This window comes from Silurus aristotelis (genome assembly GCF_946808225.1).
Source record: "Silurus aristotelis genome assembly, chromosome: 4".
Lineage (NCBI taxonomy): Eukaryota > Metazoa > Chordata > Actinopteri > Siluriformes > Siluridae > Silurus > Silurus aristotelis.
In genome coordinates this window covers 18,705,930-18,719,337 of record NC_139577.1, presented here as the reverse complement: position 1 = coordinate 18,719,337, position 13,408 = coordinate 18,705,930, and the positions used below count along the sequence as shown (strand labels likewise).

At 39.9% G+C, this 13,408-nt stretch overlaps 1 protein-coding gene across 6 annotated transcripts in view; it reads left to right on the top strand.

Annotated features, from left to right (window-relative positions):
* The window catches only part of zmiz1a (zinc finger, MIZ-type containing 1a), a 112,862-nt gene that overhangs the window by 20,387 nt on the left and 79,067 nt on the right, over window positions 1-13,408 (top strand). For all 6 annotated transcript variants that reach the window (XM_083540332.1, XM_083540333.1, XM_083540336.1 and 3 more), the window contains exon 2: window positions 8,134-8,240. The gene's annotated coding sequence lies outside the window, so the exon portion shown is untranslated. The remainder of the gene's footprint in view (window positions 1-8,133; window positions 8,241-13,408) is intronic.

The following is a 13,408-nucleotide window of genomic DNA, read 5'->3' as shown; positions in this document are numbered from 1 at the left end:
GTGAATGTCGCTACAAGAGTTTTAACATTTCAGTGATTGTGGATGCTCTGTTGGACTTTCAAATTTTTTTTTTTGACGTCAAGTGCCCATTGCTGCTCTATTATATTAAATGAAAGGCCACAGATTGTAATGCAGTTTACTGAACCATATCGTACATATTTATAGCAAATGAGCCTATATTTATCTATTAGCTTTAAGTTGTCCGCATTGGCGCCACACTTGTTTCATATAGCCTTGCTGCTGTTTTGGTGTGAGTCGTGGCCGTGTGGTGAGCTGGGAGTTGTCACATGTGAGATGTAATAATAGACTCTGTTGTGCGATCCAAACAGCTTGCTCGCCTTTGTGACTCACTGTGGCTCGGCCTGAGGTCTGGACTTGCATCATCACCATAATCAGTGTCTACTCAGCTGTTGAGCTTGCCCTTGCTTTCTCATTCGTCTTATTTCTCTTTCTCTAGCTCTACCTTGAAGCCATCGAGCCCCATTTAGCAACCTGCAAAACGGCATCTATCTTTACTCTAATCGCATTTGTTGGCTTGGTTTACAATCAACTGAAAATGACGCATTGCATGATTTCGTAGTGAAACCTTTTATTGCGATCCCCCAACAATTATTTTAGACACTCTTATAAATCATAGTGTTTCAGTGGTCTAGTTTTTTGATGCACGCAATTGCCATTACCATTTGGGGCGCCGGTGTAGTTCACCTCAGACAAAAAGCAGTTGGTTTAAACGTGCCAAGTGGGACCACTGTAATGTTTCTGACCTTTTGTTACCATTGACTGATGAGGTATTGGTTCAGGGGAAAAAAGTGAGATATTTCCACCGCCCTCTGTGACAGGCGTATAAATGAACGCATCAAGCAGCAGGATTCTCCAGACAGCACGGTCTTCTATGTTACGAACAAGCTGTCATCAGTACTCATAGAGAATATGGAAGGAAGCTGATTTACTAAGAAAATGTGTTTATTTTTTACGGCTTTGTTTTGTCTCTGGTGAGGTTATGAAGAGTGAGTATGGCAATATCTATTGCTCAGCCTACACTTCATATAACAGCTCAGTACTCTTTAGGTCTTTAAGGTCTTAGACCATGTAATAAGGAGCTCTTGCTATGGCCATCAGTCATCCTGTCCTCGAGAAGACCTCTGACATGTGCCTAAAGTGTTATGCATAACCAGGGCTTCACAAACCGATGTCAAGCCTCCAGTGTGACATTGTTGAGGTTGAGAATGCAGTCTTTGTTTATCACACAGTCACATGCTCAGTCTGGTCTCATCTGCCAATAGACATTTTTTTTTTTTATTGAGCAGATTTTCACACTTGCAGGATGGCCTTCTGATTTGGCCACCGGCTCATGTCTTATTTACTGACAGCCTTAACAATCTGTAACCAAATCAGCATCTCTTACAAGCTCTGTGAGGTGTGCGTGTTGCAGTATGTCATATTATGACCGGATGACTAATGCAGTAAAATGAATCGTTAATCAAGACTGGGGAAGTTTGCTCAGCATGAAGCAAATTACCTGGATTAGCATAGCAAAACTCTGCATAATTTACCTTTACTGCTTGGCGCATCCTCCGGTAGAGAAGGGTCTGTTAATTACCGCTGTTGTAAACAGCCAGTCAGTGTGAAGGGGATAAATGGAACTGAGGGAACGGCAGAGAGAAAATGGAGTCATAATTTTATGAATTTGTCATGTTTGTTTTCATATCGGTGCTCGAATCTCAGAAACTCAGCTCCCTGACAGATCATTCAGCTTGTACATAAAGCATGCGATCCTTCGAATAAATGTACTTCTGGGACAGAATGATGACACAGCTGCGCTCCTTGGGATAGTTTTAATAAGGAAATAAAAAAAAACCATTCAAGACACAGTTAACAACTATGAACTAACTGCAGTGAATTTTGTTTTTCTTTTTATAATGGATCCACGCAAAACAAAAGCAGAAAAATCACATGAAAGACCTACACAATCCGCATTTCATCACAAAACCAACTGTGTCATGTGGCCCTGTGGCAGTTCTCTGATGTGGCACTTCATTGCAGTCACTGAGATCACAGCTTTGCTATTACATCCGAGTTAAACAAATGTGCTTATACAGTAAGCACACAAAGTCTTCGAATTTTGAAATAAATAATGTAATATGTAGAATGGAAATGTTCAAGATATTGATTATACAGATGCTCCCTGATTAGCGATGGTTCGACTTACGATTTATCGCTCTTACGATGACAATAGCGATACGACAAAATTGTCAAAATATTGAAAATTTCGTGCAACAGCCACAGGCAGCAGCGTATGATGTAGGATACATTGGATGTGCAGCTGGGATGAGCGTATCTCTCGCCCTGTGAGATGCCCCACTCTCGCTAGCGGTCGACGGAGTAAAGTTGGCTCAGTGTGTATTTTTTTCTGTTTCAAACGGTTTTAAACAGCAATTTTGTATATTTAAGCATGTCTTTCAAGCGCTTTCAAGTATGTCTCCTGCTTGTAGTGAAAAAAAAGAAGAGGAAAGCCATCAGTTTAGAGCAGAAAATGAAAATTATAAATCAGCAAGAAGCAAGAAAGACTGTCACAGTCCTAGTACCATCTTTGACTTACGATATTTTTGACTTATGATGGGGTCGTCGTAACGTATCTCCATCGTAAGTAGAGGACTACCTGTATAAGATTCTGCAAAAGGATTGTGTCTAGGCTAGCTCGAGTGCACATTACATTAAATAGGCCAATTGTAATGAAAACTGTTGCATTAAATTAGAAAATAATTTTAAATAAAATACTTTTTACCAGCTTATAGTTGCTGCTGTGGGCCTCTTACTCATCCTTTTATCAATTGAAATTTGTTCACAAGTGAGATATGTAAAATTGCATAATGTGTTCCATGATTGTCCCACACAAGTCCACTAATGAAGTGTATCACAATTTGATTAATTTTAAGCAGATTGTCATGCTTATCTGTAAATTAATTAAGGCATTACATTTTCAACACGGCATCCTTCATTCAAAATCACAGCCATGTTCTTTCAACATTTATTGTTCTCCTACAGCGTTACATTATTTCTTCTTAAACAAAAGAACAGATGTTCAGACTAAATGCTTTGCAGCCTGCAACTCCTGCTATATGATGTTTCCACAATCGTCCCTTTAAATCACAAGTTGTCTTCAGGGCTTCTTTTGAGCGTTTGATCTTGAGAGACGTCTCCAAGATTATCCTAAATGTCTTCAGCATGCGAGGCTTCGTAGCATAGATGAGATGGTAATGACAATTAGAAGGGTAAACTGAGTATAATTTTAGGGTCAGCATGTCTCGGGCCTTGCAGTTTAAATGCAGTAGTGTGATTGAAATTACAACAGCCTGGTTTTACTATTGCCTCAGTCTTGTTGCGCTTTAAACACAGATTAGTTCACTGAGGCGCTTCTTTCACAAGGTTTTAGGGGTCATTACTGTTGATTATTTAGAGATTTAGTTGAATAATGGGCAATTTTTTCTTATTAATAATGGACAATAATTTTTTGTAGTTACATAATACAACTACAAATATGTGTTGTTTTTATTTTGTACTCTTCATTTTATTCCACATTTCTGTTATTTTTGTTATGAAAAATAAATTCTCAACAATGACTGTATATACAAAATTATTTCTTTTAATAATGTCCGGCTTTCCCAAAACTAAATACATCAGTATCTGTAGCATTAATGTTTTTTGCTGCAATAAGGAAGTGAAATAATTAGAAAAATATATATTTATTAAAGCTTTATTAAATATTCTATTTTGTTACAGATGATTTGGTACATTTAAGTTAATATAAAAGTTAGCAAAAATGTTTGCATTTATAACAATTACATTTTATAATCACTTACACTAGTTATTATCAGAGGTCTTAGAATAGCAAAAATCATTGGTTAACAAGAGAAAAATACTCAAGGAAAAATAAAGAATCTACTTCAATAAGAGTAAGAAAGTGTCTGTCATTTGCCGAGTATATGATTTTGAGACAATTTCACTGAAAATTTTTATTATTTTTTTTTAATTGTCATTGAATCTATAGCCCTAGAAAGGTTAGAGCAGAAAATACTCTGCTGTACTTGAACAAGCATTTGTTTAACTGGCACCCACATGTACGGAGGAAAGTAAACACATTTCAACTAGGATGAAAAGGAAAATGCCTCGTGGTCAGGTTGAAACTTCAGAATTAAGTTTGGGGTTTGTAGTCTGTGATGAGAGATGAGATGAGCAAGTGGGCTGCCTGCTGAGAGCCGGGAACGCTCCTGTATATTGCGCTTTATGTAAACAAAAAAAGTGTTGTCATCTGTTTGAGAACGCTGTGGTCTTGGCACCAGCCCTTCCACCACTGATAGGTGAACTAAAATATTTTCACAGGATTCGACACTAAAGAAGATGGACCTGAGAGTAGACACAGGTATCATCTAAGCAGCAACAGCATTGTTTCTTTCAAAATATGGCACTCAGATTGTGCCGCATCTCCAGGATTTTATGAGAAACGACCTGTCTATGGGAAACATGCTCCAGACATTTTATCGTCGACATTTATAGCGGAGCATCACTGAAAGTAAAAGATGATGATATAGTTCATTCGAAAGCAAGACAACAGCACTAGGTGGAACACTCGGCCTGTTTGTTTTGGGAAAATAGTGCTCCTTTGCTAATTTCCCATTGATAAGTATCTGACAGCTCATAGTCAGGCACTTTATCTCCGGCTGAAGAAAATGGTTTCTTCAGAGTGCGAATTGATTTTGCAGGAAGCCGGTGCCACACAGCATCTCAAAGAGCTCACTGCGTTTCCTAAATTGCGCCCATTTTGTGGCTTTTTCTATTTGCATGTAAATTATCAATTACTGCTTTTGGCAGGCCTCCGCCGCCATACTTCTGTCTCCAATGAGCGAGTGCTGTTAGGAGGGAGCTGTGTTATTTCACCTTAACAAATCACTTTAGTACTCCCCTTTCCAGCTGCAATTACCAGCCGTTTGCTCTGCTGGCTACATTGATTTTTTTTCCTGCATGTCTGTGCACTTAGGCTGGTTGTTTTTTTGTTGTTGTTTTTTTTAAAATTGAGAATGTATTATGAGGAGGTAAGCTGTAGTTTAATGTTCTTTTCAATTCCAGGATGTCTAATTCAGCGGAGTCAGAATCCTGCAACTCCCCCACTTGAGCCGGATCGTTTGGATCGAGAGCTGAATGAAGGGCACGATTGGTGCGCATTATATCAATGAAATCAGGTGTATTTGTGTATTAAAACCTGAAAATGGAAATTGGCAAGATGTGAAATTACAGGGTGCTGATTTATACAGTACATAGTGGCTTTTAAAATGAAGTGCCAAGTTTTTTACTGGTTAGGTTGCACCAGCTCTGTAGGTACTTCAGAAATGGCTGTAAGAATTGCTAAAACGTGCTAAAACAATACTATTGTGTTTGACAGATACGACAATCTGACACTCGGCAGTCCGTAGTGATTTCAGTAAAAAAAGAAAAAAAGACACAATATCAAATTAATGACATGGTTTAATTACTTCATTTACAATGCAATAAGTGCACATGATGTACAGGAATGGTGCATTGAATACAGTGTATTTCTGCAGGAATGCTTCAACCAGGTTTAAGTCGTTTCAGCCATCTTTAGCTCAGCTTTGCCAAGAATTAATGAATAAACATTAGCATGGCTGTGATTTTGAAAGAAACGTGGCTTATTGAGATATGGTACATTTATAACCTCGGAAAACCGTCCCCAGATAAATGCACGAAGCTAATTGTGCGTGTTAAACATCTTTCCTCACACTTGCACACACTTTAATAACACATGCAAAGGGTGTTAACTTGAGCATGTGTTCTAGTAGATTTTTATGTGTTTTTAAGCTGTTTGTTTTGTAGTTAATATTCAGTGCCAGTGGAATGGTGTAGTTCTTTCAGTGTTGCTCTGTGTGTGTGTGTGTGTGTGTGTGTGTGTGTGTGTGTGTGTGTGTGTGTGTGTGTGCGCGTGCGCGTGCGCGCGCGCGTGCGTGTGTTTGCGCAGTTTTTCTGTCCTGACGTTCGCATCCAAAATGCAATTGCAGATCTGCACCAAATTTTCTACTACATTTATTTCCTCATAAATGTTTGCATATTTCAGTGATTGCATTCTAGCAGACTCAAATATGCAGGAATGGCAGTTTCTCTCTCCTGGAGTGAAGCATGTACTCATTTCACTCACTATAATTGTGTTTCTGTAAAGCGGTCAATTGTTCCACTCGCACAAAGAGCGGCGCAGGTTAATGTCGAAACGATACACGATCCTCTTTCTAAGGTTTGAGATAGAGATTCTTAACTATGCCAGACTATCTATATTTAATATTACTGATTAAAGTTTTTATGCAAAAAAAATTAAATAATAAAATTTAAATAAAATACTGGCTAGAAATTTACATATTAGATATTTTCCTATTTTAAAAATATTTTCAACAAAATTTTATTTGAATGATTTAATTATGTGTAATCAGCAGTGGAATGCAAATTATATAAATAGCTAAATTTTGGGCAGCAACCTTATTCATTGTATATAAACTGGTTAAAATATATGTGGTTCATGTCACATTTTGTATTCTAAGCTTTTTTTTTTTTTACTTGCTTTTAGACTACTTACCAGGGTGTGTGTTAAACTTGCCGGTATCATAACCCATGTAAGATCTAAACTAAACTACTGTTTAACACATGCTAATACTAATCTTTTACATGCATTCATTTATGCATGCAGAGATGATGACTGGAGGGTGGATTACATGCAAATGTCTGTATGAGAATAATCCTGTTCTCCTGCTCTGTTCCCATGTTCCAGGCATAGACTCCGGACCAACTGAACAAACTAACAATTTTCCTTAAACAGACAACTGCTGAACCTCAAATATTTTTATCCAGCGTTTATTCTCAGCTGAATGTGCATAGCTGATGTTGGAATCGGGCTTGATAATATTTTTCCGAACCTGCCCTATTTGTGTACTAGCATATATTTTTGACATAGACTACTAAACACTGGTTTAAGTTGTTCTGGATAAGGACGCCTGCCAAAAGCTGTAAATGTAAATGGAAGGTAAATGTTGTGACTAAGCAGTAGCTAAAAACATACTGGGTGCTATGAGGAAAAGAAATGGCTTGTTGCACAGCACAGTAATGAAGTAGAAATCTAGAAACTCATACTAATTAGACGTTGCTGTATAAAGGTGTAAATGTTCCGCCTTTTCATACATAGTGTTTAAATACACCACTTATGCAAATCATTTTAAGGATTTGAACCTTTCACGTTCGCTTTGCTTGAAGTTTAGTTGGCTGTTAAATAAAGTAGTATATTGTCTGTGAACTGACCATGGCAGTGCAGCTGATTTTTTTCATCTGTGTGTCCTGTGTCTAAACTGAGGCAGTGGGCCATTCAATCCAGTTAACAGCTATCTGAGTCCTGTGACAAGAGCTCATCATTATCACCCCCAGATTCTTCTTACATGGCGCTGCTTGACCTTTCTTATTGGATGGAAATCTATAGCTCTGACTAGCGCCAAGAAACTTAAGAGTCTTCACACTGCCATTATTTATATTTCTGCAAAGTTAATAGTGACTTAATAGGCTTATCCGTCAACGTGCCATGAGTTGCGAGATCGGTAAATTAGATTTGACGATGACACGCACCACCATACATGTTTATGGCGCTTGCGTGCTTATATAAAGTGTCTCCTTCTCTCACTGGCGCTGTCCTTAGTTAGCAGTGAACTGTGAAGGAGCTTAGCCAGGCATTCAGGAAACCTATCACATTAAACTGTGGTAACTGCTATATGTAATGAATTTCGGATTAGGGGCGACAAAGCGGCTCTTCGATAACCTTTTTGGAAGGACACCGTAGAAGAGAGGGAGCCTTGGGGGCATGTGATTCCATGCCATGCCAGCTGCTTGCAGTTAAAGACTTTGCGTTTGTAGCTCGAACCTCCCTGTCCGAGCCTTTAAGAAAATGTGCCCCGCCCAAACCACACAGGACACATCATTAGCACAGAGGTTGTGCATGTGTTTGGGTTAAATGAAGTCAGAGTGCTCAGAAACGCTGCATGAAAGATGCTTGCATTTTGAGCTGAGTGTAACGTGTGCTTTTTCTGGTTGCAGGTGCGCTGGAGGCCAGGGAGAGAAGGAGCTTCCCCACCGACTCTATGAAGGGAAGGGAGGGGGAGGGGGGGGCCACTCACCACACAGCAACTCTGCACTGCGAACAGGTTGGAGTGCATTTCCATTTTTATATAGCTCTAAAACATTGTTATAGACAGGGCGGTGCATTACATTTCATGCTGAGACTCCAATTTGAAAGGCCTCGTTAGGTTATGCGGTGTTGTTTTGCATCCTTTGAGGTCTTTCAAGTGTCTCGTTTTTAATATCTTGCCACAGGGAAATCCCAAATCCTAGCCACGCATTTGTACTGGCTAAATTTCGAACAGATGTTTTGTGAATTGTTGTAACCGTAGCATGATACATTTAGGTAAACATGTGGATCGAGCACCTGATTGGATAAAGCGCTCCATCTGTCCCAGTTCCTCCAAGAACAAATTCTCAAACACAAACAAAATTTCTGATGGTGTTCTGATTAAATTTGTGGCACCCGGCACCACTCCAGAGCTTTCAAACTGTTTTTTGCGTTTGGTGCACTTTTCTGTTCTATTTGCTGTGAAATGATTCAGGAAGTTCGTTTGCAGTGTATCATGAGCATGACAAGTACCGGGTGCATTTGAGTCACCCGGGGGCCTGGAGGTAACATGTGGCCAAGGCGTCTGGTAGTGTTTACGTGCAAAGGGGCTGCTGCCTCCATCTGAATCTGGCTCATGTCTGTGGATGCCGCGGGCCCTCGGGGCCCCAGCACCTGCAGAACGGAACAACAGAGTTAAAATAACAGGGAGGAAGGGGGGAAAGAGAGAGGGGGCGAGAGAGAATCAAATGACAGGGGCTAAGGCTTTGTACTGCACACGTTTTCTTTTCTCTTTGATTTACAGCCAGACCATTTGTTATGACTTGATAAGTTGACATGATAGTCTGTATTGACTGCAGAACAGCCAAGGTGATGTTGTTTCATAAACGTTCATTTCTCTGTTATGGCAATGATTTGTATTTTTTTTTTTTATGTGTGTGCGTGTCTGTGTGTGTGTTTTGCTGTCTGCACCTGGCATCTTTGAAATGACTCTTGAGTGCCTTATGAAATGATTTAAAAAGAATGCATTTAGACAGATTTTCTCTGCATTATATTTCAGAGAGGGATTAAGATTTAGGCCAGGCCAAGACAGGGAGAATATAAATAAATAAATAACCCGATAAGGACAGTTGTGCTTAATCTCGCTCAGTGTAGTGTGAATGCAGAGGAGTGCCACGGCCCGACAAACATCTGCCTCACACACAGCCGAGCAGGATCAGCTAAAGCGATTAATGCGCTAACGTCAGCCTGCAAAGACTGTGCTCGCTACAAAAGCCAGAACGCCAGGCTTTCCTCCCACACTCCACCTGGAGCACTGTCATATACACACACACACACACACACACACACACACACACACACACACACAGAGCGACTCTAGTGGCTGTTGCCACACACTTCACCAGCGCTGCACCACACGCTCTGATACTGATCAAAGCGACGTATAGCTGTGAAGACTGAACAATCTGTTTATGATAACAGATATGCTTATCGCAACGATTTGTTTTCCAAATGTCAGAAGGGTGTTTTTTTTTTGTTTTGTTTTTTTATATATTAATTACAAACTATGTAATAAAAAGTGCTGTTCCTTAGGGCAGAATTGTTATTTTACACTTCCTTTGCACTCAGATGGGGCCTCTTTTGGAGACATGAAATGTTTCTGTTGTAAGCAGTAGGGTACTGTATCCTGCCCAGGCTTTCACAGATAACCTTATTAAAGGGAAGGAGGGGTGATATTTCCTGTGAAGGGGTTTTCTGCTACTTCTTTCTTTTTTTTTTTCTCCTCTCATGCACACAACCTTTTGACTTCCTCCCCTCTCTTTCTCTCTCTTTACTTCTCCCCCACTCTTTTTTTCATTTTGCTTTAATATTAAAACTTTCTCACTATCTAACTATGTATATTGAGTGTGTGGTGTCAAGGGATAGTGGATCTGCTCTTCACATGCATGGGCTCCAGTTTTCTGTCACGCAACACGAGTTTGCATCATTATGTATTAGAAGGATCCATAATAGACTTGTATTTTTCTTTTCTTTATCCTGATCTGAAGGCAATATGAAGATGGAAATTAATTAAATGCAAAACTCGTTACTAGGAGTGTGTCCATTCTCACAGGATTTGCTAACACTACAGGAATTAATGTTAAAATCTTACCCCAGTTGGATTTTGTTCATGTAGTCATTCTTAGTATAAATTGTGTTCATTTGAGACCACTAAGGAAATGGCTTTTACTCTATTTTTCAGGTAAGTGCTGGTTTGCTGGACAGTTGTGTCTGAGTGATTGACAAGGTTCTTTTGCAGGAGACAAAACACTAGCCAGAATTAACATTACATTAAAACCATCACAAAATTATATTTAATTAACAAATATGGTTAAAAGCAATATATGTGTGCAATATTTTCTTTGTTCGCTTAATAACAAACTAATTGTATTATAATGCTGAGTTTGGCATTCAGTCAGTATTTGTACACGTCGGTGTAAGGGAGTCCATTCATCAATACAAGCATTAGTGTTAATGTTCCATTGTTGTTGTTGTTGTTTTTTTTTTTTTTTAAAAGTCTGCCTCTTATGTTAATCGGTTTATTTGCTAAATATAGTTCTAATCAGAGCACAATTAAGCACTTTGCTTTTTGTGCAATTTGGTTTGATTGACTTTTTTACATTGTGCTTAATAAAATCCCCCAAAATGCAAAAAAAAAGAAAAGAAAAAGAAAAGAAAAAAGGTTTATTTGGGGTTCGTGTGAAAACGCGAGACAGAATATCTACTGAAAAAGCTGTTTTATTCATGGGTCAGAAATCGAAATGTAAACATACCTTTAGCTTGGAGCTTGAAATAATGGAAATCAAAAAACATGAAGAACTTGGAGCTGATATTAAATAAATTATACCAAACGAATCAGCACAAATATCTAGAACACATTGTGCTCGAACTTTATGCAGTACTTAACTACTATCTGCTGGGTTTTGCAGTTTGTTGAGTTGAATCAGGGTCAGCATACGAGCAGCAAGAGTTTGTTTGGAAGCAGACCGAGAGTGTGTCTCTCAGGTGGCCGGTTGTTTCGTTCTGCACCCGAGTTTGAAGCAAGTCACTAGGGTTCTGTTCAGATGGATAAAGTAGTGCATATGTGAAAGTGCCCTTTGTCTCCTGTCAACTTACGGCATGCAGTAAAAGTGGGACAGGTGTAGTTGCTCCTAACTATCTCGACAGCTCTCTACTGCAGTTAGCACTCTCTCCTTGCTTGCTTGGATGTCCTTTATTGTGCTTTAGGAGGAAGCTGAGAATGGCATCCCTCAGGATGCTGCATCTGTGCTCTCACTGTGCAGATGACAGCAGCATGTAGAGAGCGAGAGCAGGGAGGCTTGTCTTAAAGGTCTTATAGACGTCAGAGTTTGCAGTAGAACGTGTCCCGAGACTGACCTGAAACTTTGGTGTTACAAAATGTGTCGCTAGCAATCTGTACTTCTTGAAATTTGCTGTTACATAGCGTTTTGGATATTTGTTTTCAAGAACGCTCAGTACAGCTCTAATAGGTTTTGTATAGTTTGTATAGTTCGTTCTTCACACAGTCTTTACAGCCTTCTGGAAGTGACTTATAGTGATCCGTTTTCTATTACTCACGAGTAGGAAATAACGTTTGAGCATTAAATGGACACACACATAAGCCACCCCTAGACGTGAAGTTATACGATTACAAAAGATGTTTTCTGTTGGCCCGTCAGGCAGTTCAGCCATGATGAATGAATGTAATATACTGTGCATCAGGAGTGGACACATTCATTAATGGGCCGACATCGTTTGCGCGATATGCTTAGAATGCTACCAGCGCGCAGCATCTGATTGCGTGTGAGTGATCTAATCTGGTTGTGTTGCCTCTGCCCTCCATACATGTCAGCACGCAGGAAAACAATGTGCTCGTTTGAATAATATCACAAACGCCCTGGTTCCTGGCAGCACCCGGGCCTGAGCTGAGTGAGTGGTGCCAACCCTCAAGGTTTGACTGAAGAGAAATAAATCACGGCCATTCTCACAATTGCGAACCTGTGTGCTATTCATCTGCACAGGATATGCGAATTACTTATCTGAATATGTCTGCAGATAACATCGCAATCTCACAAGGGTTGTTCAGTCAGAGATTGATATTTTCATATTCTCTAAGCACTACAGAGTGCGTTTGGAAGGGGTGGTATAATTGGAGTGTAATTGTGAAATTGAGACTATCAAAGAGATGGGGGTTGGATAGAGATGGGGGCTAGAAGGAGGGTGGTGGTTGAGGGGGTGGTGGCTGGAGAGTGGAGTTCTGTGTTATTTGTGTCCAGCTGAGCTTTAATAAAGCTTGAAGCTTTGAGAATGTACCGTTTTGCTCAGCTACACACATTCTATGAATTTCTCTCACTTATTTATTAATAATAATGGAGGCAGCTAAGAGATCGGTATTACTGTCTGGCACAGAGAGCACTGTTTGATTTACATATATAGTTGCTGAATGGCAAGATCGAGCCCATTATGATTTGGCTTGCTCTTTGGCCTGAATTTATTGCACTTCCAGCTTTTATGTGCGATTCAAAGCAGTCAGCGTGCGGTATATTGAAAGTTTTTTTTTGCTTGTATCAGACATCTGTCATTTTGATGCCTTATATTCCGTGTCCTTTCACTGCTTCACCATTTGTATATTCTGGCTCTCTGTATCACAGACTTGAGCTCTTTATGAACGCCATAAAGACAGACAGGTGTGGCGGGCTGTTCAGTTCCTGCTGTTTGGGACTTGGCTTCTCATCTGATCGGGGCTTCCAGCAGCACCTGCACATGTGGTTGCGTATTTCCGGCACTAGCTGATCCACCGCAAAAAAAAAAAAAAGTCAATTAAGTGGATACAGCACGGGGAAAATATTTTATGGATTCAGTAAGGATGTGTGTGAATGCGCGACAAGAGGGAGGAATGTGGTGTGCGTTATAAACGCAGCAGGAGATTCGCTATCTGAATGGAAATGATTTCATCAGCAGCGAGGCCTCCTCCAGCTCCACTCTGTCCCGAGGAGGGCCGGGTTGAAAAGCAACCAGCTTGCGTTTAAGGCCTGCATATTTGTGTTAATGAATCACAGAGTGAGAGAATGGTGTGTCTAATTAGCAGAAGGTACTGAAAACTAGCTATTAAACATGGTTTCCTCTGATTGCACTGGGAGTAGTGGGATCGTGTGCAGCATTTAG